Raw genomic sequence first — 19,231 nt, forward strand, 5'->3', positions numbered from 1 at the left:
AGAGCACTACACAACTCTGGTCTATTCTTGTTGAACCTGGTTCTTCAGAGACTCAGGCAGGAAAGTCCTGTGTATAACCAACATGCTATCTTCCCCGTCAGTCATTTGTTAATTCTGTCTGTACATTTTAGCAAAGCAAAATATAATTGAAAGTTACAAGTAGTTGTGAAGACAGACTGCCTGACAGCCTGTCATGATGTTTGCATTGTCATGGGAATGACCCAGGTTGGAGCCCTCTCTGGTCCATCACAATGGGGCATGATGGCACTGGGGGAAGTCAAGGTGTTTTGACATTTACCATGCCTCTCTCTTTCTCTCTGAAAAAAGTTAACCCAGAGTAATAAAGTTCAGTGACAACAAAAAAGCTTATGCACAGAAAACATAAAATAAGATAAAAAATTTTCAAATTGAATAATGCATGCTTTGATGGAAATACATATATCTAGCAAACAAATAAATAAAAACTCCCTTTAAAAAATCTATACATCCATGTTTCCCTCACTAAAATCAAAATAGTCAAGTAGACATTTCTTCAGAAAATAACAAGTAATTACAAGGTCTGTAATTTCTAATTTTTAAAAAATTTAAATATTTATTTATTTATTCCTTTTTGTTGCCCTTGTTGTTTTATTGTTGTAGTTATTATTATTGTTGTCATTGTTGTTCGATAGGACAGAGAGAAATGGAGAAAGGATGGGAAGACAGAGAGGGGGAGAGAAAGACAGATACATGCAGACCTGCTTCACTGCCTGTGAAGTGACTCCCCTGCAGGTGGGGAGCCAGTGCTCGAACCGGGATTCTTACTCAGGTCCTTGCACTTTGCGCCATCTGCGCTTAACCCGCTGTGCTATAGCCTGACTCCGAGGTCTGTAATTTCTAAGGTTGCAATTTGTTCCTTTAATGATTCTAAAAGAATGAAAATCAATATATAATTGCACTTTTTAGAAAATTCTAGATCAGTGTCAGGTGTTGGCAAACCCAGAAGAGAGCACATGTTACAATGCTCAAGAACCCATATTGAAGACCCTGGTCTCCAACTGCAGAGAGAAAGCTTCAGGAGTGGTGAAGCAAAGCTGCTAGTATATCTCTTTCTCCCTTTCATTCTCCCCCTTCCATTTTAATTTTTCTATCTATATAGAAATAAATAAATAAACAAATAAATGTTTTTTTAAAAGAGGCCTCCATGCCTGAAGCTCCAAAGTCCCACGTTTAATCCCCTGCACCACAGCTGAGCAGTGTTCTGGTCTCTGTACCTCTCTTGCATTAAAAATAAAATAAATAGGGGAATCCAATGGTAGCTCAGTGGGTTAAGTGCATGTGATGCAAAGTGCAAGGACCGGCATAAGGATCCTGCTTTGAGCCCCCGGCTCCCCACCTGCAGGGGAGTCGCTTCACAGGTGGTGAAGCAGGTCTGCAGGTGTCTGTCTTTCTCTCCCCCTCTCTGTCTTCCCTCCTCTCTCCATTTCTCTCTGTCTTATCCAACAATGACATCAATAACTACAAGAATAAAACAACAAGGGCTACTATGCAGCTATCAAGAACAATGAACCCACCTTCTCTGACCCATCTTGGACAGAGCTAGAAGGAATTATGTTAAGTGAGCTAAGTCAGAAAGATAAAGATGAGTATGGGATGATCCCACTCATCAACAGAAGTTGAGGAAGAAGATCTGAAAGGGAAACTAAAAGCAGGACCTGACCAAATTGTAAGTAGGGCACCAAAGTAAAAACCCTGTGGTGAGGGGTAGACATGCAGCTTCCTGGGCAGGGATCCTGCTCTGGCTGCTGGTTACTGATAACCTTGTTTTCTCATTCCTTTAACCGATCAAACCTCTTGCTCAACAATTACTGGAAAAGTCCTGACCCTCCCCCAGACCCTTTGCCTCCCTACCATATATGGTATACACATCTGACTTTCTCCTGCGACCCCTTATAAACCCTGCTTTGCTGTTCAATAAACAGATTTTGGGGCACAATACATTCCCCTGGTCATCCCTGGTGGCACCTCTTGCTACATAGGGAAAGATCCAGATGCTCACTCCTGCTGCCCCAGGGCATTCCTTCTGGGACCCCCACATTGGTTGCACAACAGAGCGGGTAAATTCTAAAGTTTTTGCCCAGGAAGAGGCCTCCCCACTGAAAAGTCCGACAGACTGGGAGTATGGATTAACCTATCAATGCCCATGTTCAGCAGGGAAGCAATTACAGAAGCCAGACCTTCAACCTTCTGCAATCCACAATGACCCTGGGTCCATACTCCCAGAGGATTAAAGAATAGGAAAGCTATCAGGGGAGGGAATGGGATACAGAGTTCCAGTGGTGGAAATTATGTGAGGGGAAGTTGTACCCCTCTTATCCTATGGTTTAGTCAATGTTTCCTTTTTATAAATAAAAATTAAAAAATAAGAATTAACATCATTACAATTAATATACTACCCAGAGCCACATACAAATTTAATGTTATTCCCATCAAGGTACCAATCCAACCATATTTTTCAGGAGTATAGAACAAAAGCTACAAATGTTTATCTGAAACTAGGAAAGACCTAGAATTGCCAAAAAAAAAAAAAAATCTTGAGAAGAAAGAACAGAACTGGAGGCATCACACTCCCAGATATCAAATTGTATTATAGTGCCATTGTAATAAAAAAAATGCTTGATACTGGAACATGAATAGAAACATTAACCAGTGGAATAGAACTGACAGCCCAGAAGTAAATCCCCATACCTGTGGACATATAATCTTTGACAAAGGATGGAAGAAGGAACATAGGAATGGCATGGTTTGTAGAAACTATAAAAAGCAAAGCAATAGGTTGTCCCAGAACAGAACACAGCATGGCAAATACCTAGAGTTTATTCCAGTGATATTAATCTCAGATTTGTATTGTCTTCAGTCCAAAATCTGTACTTATTACTAAGCAGCAACAGGAAATTAATGAAGAGAAATAGGTATTAGAATTGTAGCTGGGGGGAGTCGGGCTGTAGCGCAGCGGGTTAAGCGCAGGTGGCGCAAAGCACAAGGACCGGCATAAGGATCCCGGTTCGAACCCCGGCTCCCCACCTGCAGGGGAGTCGCTTCACAGGTGGTGAAGCAGGTCTGCAGGTGTCTATCTTTCTCTCCTCCTCTCTGTCTTCCCCTCCTCTCTCCATTTCTCTCTGTCCTATCCAACAATGACAACAACAATAATAACTACAACAATAAAACAACAAGGGCAACAAAAGGGAATAAATAAAATAAATATTTAAAAAAAAAGAATTGTAGCTAACTCATTTAAACTTGTAATATATTTTGTTCCTATTTCAGTCTCCTCTCTCTTTTTTTTTTTCTTCCTTAATTTTATAGTGAATGAAATATTACCCTGGTTGCTTATAGCCATACTGCCCTTAACATGTGCTATTTCTTCTGAAATATTACCTTGGTTATCATGTATATGAACATGGAAATTTTATGAATTTAAGCAGAGAAACCTCCACACAAGAAAAAAATACATAGGTGAAATTAGAAATAAAACTTATCTTGACACACTCTAGTAAGCTCCTCTTGAAGACAAAGGTCAGTTTGATTAATGAACATCCAGCTGACTTAAAACTAAAATGAGTTCTTTTTCAAATTGCAAAAGACCTTATAAATTGCAGACTAGTATTATTTTACTGTTCTTCCAAAGTGATTATAACATCACTCATTTATCTCAATTTATTCTCTTGACATTGTTTGGCACATCCTAAAATGTCAATTTACACAGTTGCATGGAGATAGAGAAATTACTGCAGGGATTCCGTATGATTTAGTTAAGAAAGACAGACATAGAACGTACCTAAGTATGCTTATTCTTCTTCACCTCTTACTTTTTACAGCCTACTAAATAAATATGCTTGAGATAATGATTTAGCTACTAAATAAATCAGATTCTAGACGTTTCTCTTATTGTTAAATTCTTGTTAGTTTCTTAATGTATCATGGACACAGGCATATATTGACACAGATAAGATGAAACAGAAATGGCACTAAATCAGGAAGACAAAACTAATTCCTAGTTTGGCATTAATATCTGTGTATCTTTTGTGCTGATCATTTAACCTGAGATTCAGCTTGCAAAAAAACCAAAAGATAATTCATATAACCCAAAGTACAGAACAATAAATGAATTTTAATATATATGACCATACTTTGTAAATGATAAAGTTCATACAATGTTATTTACTTGATTAGTCTCATTAGTTATAGTTTCATTTTACTAAAACTTCATATGTAATTCATTCCCTATATTTATTGTTTGCTTTATTTTTCAAGGAATCTCAAATCAGTTTCATTGAGATACATCTAAAAGGTCTACTAAATTACTCTTAGTACTGGACTGAAAATTATTTAGTACCACATAAAGTATTAAACATTACTTATATATAGTTGTTTATGTATGAGAGAGAGAAATGATGTACAATATACTTTAGAAGGGCTTTACAGTATGTGCTCTAAGAGAAATCATGTTATTTCATGAATGTATAACACTGAAATAATTACTTTTATGTCTGTGAAAGTGATTTCTTATATTTACTGATCACTTACAATGTGTCAGACATCATGACTGACTTGGAGCAGCTCACAATAACTCAGTGGAAACTCAGTACAACGCCACTACTTATTATCCTTATATAGTACATTTAAAAACTAATGACTATGACACCTCTTAACTAAATGGCTCATGATTAATCTTCTACAAAATAGTGGCATTGTTATAATAGGGGCAATGCTTTTAATCCATATAGCTTGATCCCCTTTAGTAGTTACTCCCAGGCAGTTCTATCAATCCTACTCTTCTTCCCTCATTTGACGCTTAAAAACAATGACACTGTCATATAGCTGTATATACCTGGATTTGTTGATAGGCCATCCTTGCTCAGAGCTTAGTTTGTTAAATATAGTTAATTCCTAATGGTTCTCAATATGCCATTTTTTTTTCCTCTTTCTTGTTTGTGTTTGTTTCCCTGTGTGCTAGCTAGAGAAAACACAGAGGTGAATAGAGAGTGGAAAAGGCCACCACACTGAAACTTCTTGCAATGTAGTAGAGGCTAGGCTCAAACCCGGTTACACATGTGACAAAGCAGCACAATATCCAATATATATCTTTTTATTTATTTTAATTTATTTTTTAAGTTTTAAGTTTATTTTTGATATTTATTTCTTTGTTGCCTTTGTTTTGCTGTTATTATTATTGTTGTTCATGTAGTTGTTGGATAGGACAGAGAGAAATGGAGAGAGGAAGGGAAGACAGAGAGAAGACAGAGAGAAGGAGAGAAATATAGACACCTACAGACCTGCTTCACTGCCTGTGAAGCGACTCCCCTGCATAGGTGGGGGGCCGGGGGCTCAAACCCGGATCCTTACTCCGGTCCTTGCGCTTTGTGCCACATGCACTTAACCCGCTACGCTACCACTTGACTCTTATATCTTTTTATTTTTACCATTTTTCAATAAACAGTAATTAAAAAATAATTAAATAGCCATTAGTTGTCAAATCTAGGCATAATTCCCTTAAACCTAAGGGATATGTGATATATTTATTTGGCTTTATACTTCACCTATTATGGTTTAATGTGATGTTGGTAAATGAAACCAGCATCTCAAACAGCTGAGTCATGCTCTGTATGGCTGAATCACTAACCTGGAACAATTTTTCTTTACTGTTTTATTATTATTATTATTAATTATTTTCAGATAGAGCTAGAAGTAGAGAGGGGAAAGGGAGAGAGACAGGTGTGATAACGAAAAGAAAGACACTTGAAGCAATGCTTCACTACTCATGAAGCTTCTCTCCATGCAGGTAGGAACAGGGTGTTAAACTGGATCCTTGTACATTGTAGCATGTAGGCTTTAACAGATCTACCATCACCCAGTCTCCCCTACCTAGCTTTCATTTGAGAGAGAGGGAGAGTGAAAGAAAGAGAGAGAGAGGGAGATAGAGATAGAGACTATATCTCTGCCAATAATAGAATCCTATTTGCTTTGTCTTTGTCTATCTCATGTGGTTTCTTAAACCCAAAGACAGAGGAAGAGGTAGGAAGATACCACAGCACTAGAACTCTGGCCCCTGAACCTCCCGCCCCCTTCTCACACCACTGCAGAGGAGGACTGGTTGACGGGAACCTGAGTCAGAGTGCATGAAAAAGCTGGCACATTCTCAAATGAATTATCTTGCTAGCCAAACAGTCTTTTTCTAAACTCATAATTGCTTGCAAATAGTTTAGTCAGCATAATATTCACAATGGAGTGATTACACTGCTTCAGGTTAAGAGTAAAAAACTAGTTTGAATATGTTTATCTTCATTTATGGACCAAAGACTTCTAAATTATAGAAAAAAATAGAAATTATAGAAAAAAAGACTAAAAATGGAGGTTTCATGCACCCCAAATTCAGTTTATATTACAAAGCAACAGTAATTAAAGCAGCATGGTACTGGAATTAAGGTGAATACTGTGATCAATGGAACAGAACTGAAAGCTTAGAAATAATCTCACACTCTTATAATCACATAATATATAATAGAGGTACCAAAGTCACTCATTGGGGAAAAGAAGACCTCTCTAACAAATGGTTCTGGAACAACTGGACAGTGACATGTAGAAAAATGAAACCAGAGATGCTAGGGACTGCCCCAGTCTCCAAAGGGAGGCTGGAGTATCCTGCTGTGACACTTGAGGAAGACTGGTCCCAAAATGAGTAGAGCCTGCAATGTTCCCACCTATGACTATGAACTGTGAGCTCAGACCAACAGAGATTTAGAGGTTGCACAGGCTCTCGTGCTAAATATATATACACTGGATCAGGTAGATGGGTTAAATAGTTAATTTTATTCATAAATTTTTTCCTAGCTCTTTTATCTAATTTGACACCATTTTCTCAGATAATATCTTTATTCAACTTCATGTTAGCTATTGAACTCAGAACTACTATAGTTGTGGCCTCCTAAAAAACATGCCTAAAATGGATTTCCTAACTTCTTTCCACCCTAAAATCCCTAATCTCATTTGCTCTGTTCCTATGTTTTGGCTCTTGCTCATTAACCATTTTGTCTTTTTCTATATCATGCCATCTTCCAGACACTAAGTTGCAGGCGCTATCATGATTTCATCCTGACTTCTCTGGGCAGACGACCTCACCGTTGTGTCCTGGAACCTCACATTTCCAGAACTCAACCCCACTAGGGATAGATAGAAACAAGGTGGATATATGGATCAACTTACCAATGCCCATGTCCATTGAAGAAGCAATTACAGAAGCCAGAGTCTACTGCACCCCCAAAACAATTTTGGTCCATATTCCCAGTGGGGAAGAAATGATAGGAGGAGGAGGAGGATAAAAGAATCCTGAACTGCAGCTCCATCAGAACTTAAAGAGAGAGAAGAGGGAAAAGGGAGGCCATTTGGATGTAGTAATAGTGTTTTGTATGGGTATGGAGGGGATGAGAGGACAGGACCTGGATAAAAATGGGGTAATTGGACGGAGGGTAGATAGCATAATGGTTATGCAAAGAGACTGTCATGCCTGAGGCTCCAAAGTCCCAGGTTCAATCCCCCACACGACCATAAGCCAGAGCTGAGCAGAGCTCTGGTTAAAAAAAAAAAAAGAATAAAGAAAAAGGGGTAATGATGTACAAATGTAGACAGTTAGTTGTAGACAGGATACTTAACCCATGCTGAAGCCTTAGGAGAACTGCTGTGGCTTGCAATGGAGGTATTGGGGATTCAGAACTCCAGTGGTGAGAATGATATGGAATTATACATCTCAACATTACACCAGAAACTTTAAAATTTACAGAAGAAAATATCAGTGGACCTTAACATCAAAGACACATTTGGAAACTCAAATTCGTGTACATGTGAAATGAAAACAAGAGTAAATAAACTGAACTTAAACTAGAAAGCATTTATATATTGAAAGCAAACAACCCAAGGATAACCAGAGAACTCAGTAACTCGAAGAAAATGTTTACACATCACACATAAGGCAAACTGTTGATATCAAATGCCTATAAAGAATTGGCATCGCATAATAGAAAGAAAAACAAAAACAATAAAAATTGGACAAAAAAACCTGAGCAGGCAGTTCTTCTAAGACCAGATATACATATCCCACAGGCATAAGAAGAAGTGCTCTGATTCACTTATCAATAGAGAAATGCAAATCAAAAATACACTGAGATTCCATCTCAAACCTGTGAGAATAGCCTACATCAACAAAAGAGAAAATGGCTGGTTGTGAGCCTATGGAGAAAAAAAGGACTGCTACACTGCTGGTGGGAATGCAGGCTGGTGCAGCCATTTTGGAAGATGGTCTGAGGAGTTCTTAAACAAATAAAAATGAAATACCTGGCAATATCACTCTTAAGCATTTACCCAAAACAAACACATAATCAAAGAAAATATGGACTTAAATTTTCATAGTTGCATTATTCACAACAGCCAAATAGTAGAAGCAGCCTAAATGCCATCAACAGATGACTGGCTAAAGAAGTTAGGGGATATATATTTCATGGAATACTACTCTGCAATCAAAAAAGATGATTCTGTCCTTTGGGACAAATGTGGATGGAACTAGAGGTGATTATACTTAGCAAAACAAAGAGATGATAGGTAACTATTGGATGGTTTCACTCATATGTTGATTCTAGGGAACTGATACACATGAACTCAAACACACAAAAAGTAAACAAACTATTTCTAAGACTTGTGAATACCATGGTGGTTATCTTTAGTGGAACTATATCCAGCACTCTTAGAATTTTGTAACCTACAATAATTAAAAATAAAGGAGGGATGGGCAGTGGAGCACCCAGTTAAATACTTATAATACAAAGTACAAGGACCCATGTAGGAATCCTGGTTCAAGCTCCCATTCCCCTCTTACAGGGAGGACACTTCACAAGTAGTGAAGAAAGTCCGCAGGTGTCTCTTTTTGTCTCCCTCTATCTCCCCTGATCTTTCAATTTTGCTCTGTCCTATCCAATAAAATGGATAAAATAATGTTCACCTGGAACAGTGGATTTGTAGTGCCAGCACCAAGCCCCAGCAGTAACTCTGGAGGCAAAATAAATAAATAAAATGAAAAAGTGAAGAGATACTTTATTAATATTTTACGTATAAGTAGTATTTACGACACAAACTAAGGGTATACTAGGTAGAATGTCAGTAAACACTTGATCTATACCTGTAGTTCTGAGGTCTAAAAGGGGAGGCATGAAGAAGTAGTAAGGGGAGAAGATCACATGAATTAAAATTGATGGGGAGTAGTACTGGGTGCAGGAAAGAGTGAACTAGCATAGACTTTGAGGAGATATGAAAGCATAACTTAGTAAACAGAATTTTGTAAAACTGCATTTCCTATATATTCCTAAATAATAATTAAAGTATGTAAGTGTATGAAAGTATGGATGTATTTATGTATATATTCATTCCCTGGCACCACCTACAGTAATTGTCAGGGATCAATGACTGTATTTCCATAGAATGCAATTAATTCTTAGATCTTCTTTGAAAATTCTTCTGCACCCTATAATGACTCTGCATCCATACTCCCAGAGGTCTAAAGAATAGGAAAGCTATCAGGAGAGGGGATGTGATACGGAGTTCTGGTGGTGGGAATTGCGTGGAGTTGTACCCCTCTTATCCTATGGTTTTTGTCAGTGTTTCATTTTTACAAATAAAAAGTAAAAATAAAATAAATTACCATTTACAAATAAAAAATATTAAGTTTTTTTTTAACGCACTATACTAAATCTGAAGTGGTAAAAAATAATTAGAATGAGATGTGCCTTTTTTGGTCCAAAAAGTAAAGTAATGTCTAATCAAGTATAGGAATCAGACAAGACAGGGCTAGTTCAGAGTGTTCACAGTAGTGTGAGAATAATCATATACAATGAAACTTGCTTTATTAGATAAAATAGGAATATATGAATCCATATGATAAAAAATAGGAAGGAAGAAGAAATTACATGTTCATCTGCCATTAACTCTTGGATCGACTGCCACATAATTACAAACATTTAATCTTTAAACAAAGACACAAGCACTTAAGACTGATTTTCACTCTTATCACAAATAATAATAACTATTATTATAATATTATTCCCCATTTCTCTGTTGATTTTACACAGATTTTTGTCACCATCTACCTCTGAAATTTTATTATAATTTCCAAATTTACCTCAGTTGTTAATCTACTAGGTTTGATTTTGTATGTGATTTCTCTGGCACTTCAGCAACAAAATCCTGCTATTTATTTAACTTCACTTTTTCAGTTTGCTTTATACCTTAAGCTACTCAAAGGTATAAAATTATATTTAAAGTCTCTAGAATTTAATCCATGAATTCATGTTGGGCAGTACGCCAGCTTCCCCCTGCTTATCCCTGTGGCCTATTTACATAACCAGTTACCTAGGAACCGCCCTGCCTGCAGGGCACTGGTTTAATCCCACTGGTTCAGGATGTCTTTTTGCTCCGCCCCCTTGTGTAGTCTCCCTGATTTCCACCAGTCTCTTTTCGTTCCACCCTCTCTACCTCACATCCTGTTTCCACCCTACTTGGCGAGTATATATACAGCTGCTCTTCTGTTTGAATACACTTGGGATTGCCTTCCAGCTCTGAGAGTCCCAGAATCTCTCTCCTGCAACTAGCTGGGCATGAGTTCTTGATCCCTCTCCTATGCAGCAGCATAGGTTGGCTCCAGTTGAGTTCTCTCCAACCCAGAGAGCACTTGCTTGGGAAGAAGCACCCTTAGGCTCTCCAATCACCCAAAACTGCAAAGGGATGGAAAATTGAGAGTGTAGATGGATATAACTAAAGTTTTCATATGAAAAATAAATAAGAAAATTATATAATAAAGATTATGAAAGTACCCAGGTAGTTGGCTCAGAGAAGAGTCTATGGCTTGAGGTCACTGATTTGATTCTCAGCATAGCATATGGCCTAGAGGTGCCCTACTCTCTATATATGTCTTTCATTCCTCTCTCTCTCTCTCCCTTTTTATTTTACTCTCTCATAAAATAAATAAATTTTAAAATCTAAATTTAAGACTATACTGAAAGTAGGGTTCCAATTAGATAAAGATTACAATAGGGAGCTAAATTATGATCTTGATTTCCTGAATGATGCAATAGCAATGACTTTCAAAACAAAAGGGTACAAAGAATTAAATGTACAGATGTTTTCTGTATGCATAATGAAATCATGGAAATCAATGTGGATTAATAATAGGTACAGATTTAAAGGTAATTTTAAAGACCTGTATCAAAATTATATGATTTTCTTTCTTTTGAAGTTGAAGTTACATGTTAGGACACTTTATTATTAAATAACTTCCTGTGGCTTTAAAATTATTAGCAGAACTTACCATAAATTTTAAAAAAGAGATAGCAAGCAGTTAGAGCTAGTATTTTTCTGTTACCCCTATAGATACACATAACCCCATGATAAAATTTTTGCCAATGAAATAATACTTGCTATGTGCATTTTTTCCAGGCTAAGAAAATATTTTCCTCTGATCTCCTTTTCTCTTGTTTATTTCTCTCTTTGTCTTTTCATCTTTCTAAAATAAATGAGAAAGAAATGAGATGGCAAATAAGCAAAGCTATTATGCATACTATATGTTAATAAAATTCAGGGGGTTGTCCTAGATTATTCAGATATCTGAATAAAGTAAGAAGGCAATTCAATGGCATGATCAATCAAATGAAGATACTTTTCCAGTTACTGTAAATGTTATGAGATATGCAGTAGGATAGGTAATTGCAAAATGTGAAATTGTACGAGTTAACCTAATGTTTCCAGAGACAGGACATTTGCAAAGCCTGAGATATTGCATCAATAGCAATACAATAATACTGGGAGATTTGAATACTCTCCTAAATAGACAAAATTAATAAAAGAAACAGAGGACTGAATGAAGAGATGGATAGATTAGACCTACTGAACATCTTCAGATCTCTACACCACAAGAAAGTGGGATATATATTTTCCTCAATTCCATACAAAAGGCTTATACTTATAGACATGAACTAGGCTGCAAAGACAATTTCAACAAACTTTAAAATGTTAAAATCATTTCAACTATCCTCTTTGACCACAGTAGAATTAAACTAGCATCCAGAAATAAACAGAAAGTTAGAGAAAGTCCCAAAATATGAAAATTCAACAGACCCTATTTAATAGCTACTGGTTTAAAGAGGTAATTAAAAAGAAAATTAAAATGTCCCTGGAAATTAATGAAAATGAAGATATGAGCTATAAAATTATTTAGGAACCATTAAAGCAGTACTAAGGAAAGAACTTTCATCCATACAGGAACACTTCAAGAAACAAATAACAAAAAACTCAAATAGCTTGACTTCAGACTTGAAGGATCACTTGGATGATTTAGAAAAAGAGCAAATGAAGCAAAAAAAAAAATACAGCAATAAATAAAAAACAATTAGAGCAGAAATCAACAACATTGAAAAAAATGCAAAGATCAGTTCAATGAAGCTAAGAGCTGATTCTTTGAAAGGGTACACACAATTGACAACCCCCTGGACAGAGTAAAAAAAAAAGGGGGGGGTGGGGAGACTCTAATAAATCATATCCTAAAGGAAAAGGGATTGATCACAATAGATACCATATAAATCCCAAGTATTATCTTCTATGAGCAACTATATGTCACTAAACCAGAGAACTAGAAAGACTTGGATACATTTTTAGAAGCATTCACCCTCCCAAAACTAAAGCAGGAAGAACTGAAAAACATGAATAGACTAATTATAGCCAAAGAAATTGAAATGGTAATGAAAAACTTTACCAATAACAAAAATCCAGGGCCAGAAAGTTTTATAAATGAATTCTACAAAATCTTTAAGAAGGGAACACTTACTATATTTCTCAAGCTCTTCCAAAATATCAGACACAAGCAGACTCCTTAATACCATCTATGAAGCCAACATCACTCGGAAATAAAAGCAGACAGGAACACAACTACAAAAGAAAACTATAGACTGATATCTCTGATGAACAGAGATGCTAAATATCTTTAAAAATTCTAGCTAATTGGAAAGAGCAGTATAGTAGGAAGATTGTGAACTGTGACCAAGTAGAATTTATACCAGTGATGGAAAATCAGCTCAATATACATAAATCAATAAATGCGATTCACCACATCAATAAAAAGAAAATCAAAACAAACAAACAAACAAAACCCTACATGATAACTTCAATAGATACAGAGAAAGCTTTTGACAAGAGCCAGTATACTTTCATAATCAAAACATTAAGGAATAAGGATAGATTAAAAATTCCCCCAAAATTAAATGAGTCTAAATTCCCCCAAACTAAATGAGTCTATATATAGCAGATCTAAAGCCAGCATCATACTCAATGGTGAGAACCAGAAAGCCTTCCCTCTTTGGTCAAATACAAGGCAAAGCTACCAACTGACACCATTACTATTCAGCACAGTATTGGAAGTCCTAATCATAGCAATTAGGCTACAGAAAAGAATTAAAGGGATTCATAATTGGAAGAGAAGTAAAGCTGTCATAGTTATATATATATATATATATATATATATATATATATATATATTCCTACGAATCCAGTAGAAATTATTGAACAATATAGTTAAATGACAGGTTACAATATAGTTACAATGACAGGTTATATTTTTGTATATTAATATACAAAAATCAGTGGAATTCTCTATGCAAACACTAAATTAAAAACAATATTCAGAAATCAATTGCTTTCAGTATAGCAGCTAAAACACTCAAATATTTAGGGATGAAGTTAACAGTGGAAGTAAAAGACTGTACATTGAAAATTTTTAGTCACTCAAGGAAATTGAGATATAAAGAAATTGAAAGATATTCCATGCTCTTGAGTTAGAAAACTTAACATCATCAAAGTGACCACTCTACCCAGAGCCATATGTAAATTTAATGCCATACCCATCAAGGTATTGCCAAATTTCTTTAAAGAAATAGAACAAAAGATACCAAAACTAACCTGGAATTATACAATTATGATTATTACCTAAGCAACTTTGATTAAAAAGAACAAGTCTGGAGGCATCATACTTCCTAACCTCAAAGTTATAGTAACAAAACTGCATGGTATTGGAACCAAAATCGACACACAGATCAGTGGAATAGAAACGAAAGTTCAGAAATAATTCCCCTACACTTCTGCATAACTATTTTTTCATTATTGAGGTCCAAAGAATTAAATGGAGAAAGGAGAGTCTTTTCAATAGAGGTGTTGGGGAAACTGGGCTTCAGCATGCAAACAAATGAAATTAAACCACATCACTGCACAAAAGACAACTCCAAATGGATCAAAGACATGGATATTAGAGAAAATCTACAAATACAAGAAAGAGAGAGAGAGAGACAGACAGACAGACAGACAGACAGACATTGGCAGGACACTTCAAGACCTATGCTTCAAAAATTGTCTATAAAGATTCAAATCCAACAGCCAATAAAACAAAAACAAAAATAAACCGATGGAACGGTTATGACTTAAATAAAGGCCTTTTTCTGTGTGGCATATAAGGAACTGGTTGTGGGGTGGTTGGGGATGGGTTTAAACAATTCAAGGCTTTATTAGGGTGATACAAGGGTACAAGACAAATATGTAGGTACTGCAAAATAAGCAATTATCAGCTGGGGTTGAGAGCATGCTAGGCCCATAAAGTGAGTCATTAACCAGGAATTCAGCCCCAGTATTTATTGTTCCAGTCAGCAGCAGTCTGGCGAGTCCTGGGGGTCACCCTGCCCCACAGAAAGCACCAGGGAAATCAGGGCTAAGAGTCGGCCAGATCATGAGAAAGATAACTAGCAAGGCTGTAATTCACAAGTGCCTAAGTCCTGAGAAAGGTTCATGGTCAACCATCTCTACATCCTGCATCTCCAAATGATTGTGCTCGAGGCCTCCAGCACCGTCCCCTGCTCCTGTGTCCAGTCATAGCACTCTTGGGCAAAGAAGGCTGGACTTCCTGCCACTTGGGACTTCAGTTACGTTACTCCAGTGCATCAGGCTGAAACAAGCTCCAGCCAATCACATTTCAACATCATGCTATATGACACAACGTGGAACTACATCACCTGAAAAGCTTCTGTAGAGCAAAGGGAATAATCACCCAAACAGAATGAATACAGCATACATCATATAAAGGCTTAATGGCCAAAATACATAAAGAATTCAGTAAATAGCAACAGAAAAACAAAGAACTGTATTTTAAAAATGGGGTGAAGACATACAAAGAAACTTCAGCAAGGAAGAAACCCAGAGGGCCAATGGACACATGAGAAAGTGCTCATAGACAAGAATTATTAGGGAAAGGTATATAAAAACAGCAATGAGATATCACTTTACATCATGAATGGCATACATTAGAATGAAAAGGAACAATGAATGTTGGACATCATATAGTGGAAAAGGAACACTTTTGTACTGCTAGTGGGAATATAAATTGGTTCAACTCTGCAGCTATTAAAATCATGACATGGGGGCAGGACGGTGACATGGCCAGGCGGTGGAGCACCCAAGTACACATAGTATTAAGTACAAGGACCCCTGCAAGGCTCCAGGTTCAACCCCCACTTCCTACCAGTAGCAGGGATGCTTCATAAGCTCCTAAGCAGGTTGGCAGGTGTCTATCTTTAATCTCCCTCTCTACCTCCCCCTCCTCTCTCAAATTCTCTCTGTTCTATCCAATTAAAAAAAAAAACATCTCTTTTGCATTATATTGGTCAGAACATGAATGTATGATGTTGTGTGAGATAAAACAAAAGGAGAAAGATCAGTAGCAAATAATCATACTGATAGGTGGAACTTAAGGAGAAAGAACCATAAGGGAAACCATATTTTGAAACTAGGACTGGATATGGTATATATTGCACCAAAGCAAAGGACTCTGGGAGGGGAAAGGGATAGGATGAAGGGACATTGGGTGTATGGTGAGGAAGCAAGTTTTTCCGAGACACCTAAACACCTATCATGGGGAGCTGAGAGGTTTTTGCTAAGTGTCATTGACAGTACTGTAAACCATTAACCCCCCCCCCCATACAATTTTAAAAAGAAAGAAATCAGACGGGGTCAGCAATATAGCTTATTTGGACTGTCTTCCTGCTTTTTCATGTGCATGACGCAGGTTCCAGTTCTGTACCACTGCAACTGAGAAAGCTTTGATATTGTTGTATCTGTCCCTCTGCCTCTCTGTCTTCTCTGTCTTCATCTCTTTACCTGTAAAAAGTTGCCCTGGAATGGTAAAATCCCAGCGAAGAAGAAGAAGAAGAAGAAGAAGAAGAAGAAGAAGAAAAAAAGAGAGTTATCAGACTTTATTTACACTATAGCAAGATAAAAGGATAGAATAAATGTTTGAGACATATCATGGGTCTAAGGGCAACACATATTAAGACAAGTTAACATCAATGGAAAATATAAATATCAGAGGATTCAAACACCTTTTTTATTTTAAAAAGATAAGTCTCTTCTTCATTTTCACATTTCTATCATGTCATATTTACAAGAATTTTATTTTAGTAAATGTAGGTCACATTTAAATGAAGACTTGGAAAAATTAACTATGGAAAAATATCTTACTTGTTGACAAGGCTCAATATTTATACACAAAATCTATAGTCAGTTTTTACCTGGAGCTTTTGAAGGAAATTAGAATGGTGCTAGTCTGTGTCTTTAAAGTCTTTACCCTCATAGTAAATATAAAAGCAACTAGAAAAACATTTCCTGCTCTTCATATTTAAAGTATCATACCAGAGAAAATTAAGGGACTATACATCACTTTTCTAAAAGTCCTGATCTAATTGTATTTCTTCAAGTGCTAGTCAGACCAACCAGTTCCATCCTGCTGGCTAAGTCTTACCACATTCTCTGCACTCTAACAGCTCATGTAGCAATGATCCTATCTAATAGAAAGGTTAATTCCAAAGCTGACCCTATCACATAGTATGCCAACTTAACAGACAAGAACAAGAATGTAGGAGACTAACTAATAAAAACAAACTAGAGAATATTGATTTCAGCCCCAAAACATTCAAAGACAGCTTTTCAGAAAATCCAGGTTTCAACTGTCAAACATGTGGTCTGACTTGTCTTTCTAATCATTAAATTAGAACAGAGACAAAGGAATGACACTCAGCTTTCAAACAAAAACTAGGGCACAGGATACAGGCAGAGTGGGGATCACTATTCTTTTGAATTGCCAGTTTTAATTTCTACTGAAGAAAGAGATTTCTACTGGAGAGAGAGAGAGATTCTCTTCCTTCCTCTCACACATTTAGGAATTATCTGCTGTTCTTTCACAGGTAAAAATAGAAATATCTAATTCAGCTAATAGCTTTAGCTTTTAGTTTATCAAGAAGGTATACTACTGTACTAAATCCTCTAATTTGATAGAATGATTATATTTGCATTTTGTTTTCTAAGTTAAAATACTCTCTGGACTAACATGAAAGTGTAAATTATGGTTGACTGATTCTACCTGAAAGTATTACATTAAGAGACTTCTGAGTGTAAAGGTTTATAACTTCTGTTCTTCTGTTTACTAAGCCTCAAAAGCTAATTGCAGTAGTATGCAAATGGAAGCTAAAGTATAACATTATATATTTAGCAATAGAGAGAGGGCCTGTTAAGGTCAAAGAGGTATATCTAATCTAAGATTTAAGGGGCCAGGTGGTGGCACACCAGGTTGAGTGTACCTATTACAATGCACAAGGTTCCAGGTTCAAGTCCCTGGTCCCCACCTGTAGGGGAGAAAGCTTTGCGAGTGGAGAAGCAGTGCTGCAGGTGTCTGTCTCCCTCCCTCTCTATCACCCCCTTCCCTCTCGATTTCTGGCTGTCTCTATCCAATAAATAAAAATAATTAAAAAAATTTTAAAATATTTAAGCAAATTTATTGATCAAGTCAAGTAGTATCAAATTTAAAATGACAAACTTTAAGCATAGAAATTGTCGTTCTGGAGCTGGGGTAATGAGGGGTATTGGTATAGCTTAGGTATCCATTTGCTATTTAATTCTCTACTTATGTAACCTAGTAGTACTTACTGAATCCAGTAAATTCCAGCTATTTTCTGGGAAGGGTAGATTCAAATACTCTGAGATACTACTCAAGATCTAAAATAATTTTAGACAGGAATGATTTTACTAATAATCTCTTAATAAATTTACCTACTTCTATCAACTTGACAGAGAAGTTAATATACAAATTGTCATTGTTTGTAAAGTGTAAATACAGAAAGAATTGACTTAATTCCTCTAGATATTGTTTAAATAATAATAATAATAAAATTCCACAAATTTAAAATGCTAAAACAAGCTTCACATAGACCTCCTGTCACATGTTACTATGAAGTCTTGTCAGCATAGCTTACTTAAATTAAATACCTAGAGTTGATATCCCTTTATACAGTATTTTTCAAATGAATCAAGCACTGGTTTAACATATATGTGAGATTAGTAATCAGTCTGAGTCCTTTAATTGTATGTTGCAATATGTACAATTTTTCTCCTCTAAGCATGTGAGATTCCAAATTTCCCTTTATTTTAGAAGTATAGCAGGAAAAAATAAAGCTACTATAAAGTTAATACATCGTATTTTGGCAAAGGCATAAAGGGCTAGTAAGGACTTGAGAGGGTGCTTCCCCTCTGCAGGTGGAAACCTGAAGTTTGAACCCGGGTCCTTGCACATGGGAGCATGTAGGCTCAACAGGGTGTGTCACAGTTTAGCTCCTATATTGTAGTTCTTTTTTTGCATATCTTCTACAATAAAACAATACCTCTAGTTTTTCCATAACTTTTCTTACTAATTAAAAGTTAGCTCTACTTAATGTCTGTCATCCTGCCTTAGTCCCCACCCACTTTCCTTCTACCTACAATACTCTGGCACATCATTTACATTATCTTCTGCATCAACAATGGCTATCTTTTTTTCTTTAATTTATTTTCCCTTTTTGTTGCCTTTGTTTTTGATCATCGTTGTTACTATTATTGTTGTTATTGCTGTCGTTGTTGTTGGATAGGACAGAGAGAAACTGACAGAAGAGGGGAAGACAGAGAGGGGAGAGAAAGATAGACACCTGCAGACCCGCTTAACCGCCTGTGAAGCGACCCCCCTACAGGTGGGGAGCCGATCCTTAGGCCCGTCCTTGCATTTCTTGCCATGTGCACTTAACCTGCTGAGTCACTGTCT

General features: G+C 36.5%; 1 protein-coding gene across 1 annotated transcript in view; it reads right to left on the reverse strand.

Annotated features, from left to right (window-relative positions):
• Positions 1-19,231, reverse strand: part of SGCZ (sarcoglycan zeta) — a 375,824-nt gene that overhangs the window by 49,004 nt on the left and 307,589 nt on the right. The gene's annotated exons all lie outside the window — the stretch shown is intronic.

This window comes from Erinaceus europaeus, chromosome 2, assembly GCF_950295315.1.
Source record: "Erinaceus europaeus chromosome 2, mEriEur2.1, whole genome shotgun sequence".
Taxonomy (NCBI): Eukaryota; Metazoa; Chordata; class Mammalia; order Eulipotyphla; family Erinaceidae; genus Erinaceus; species Erinaceus europaeus.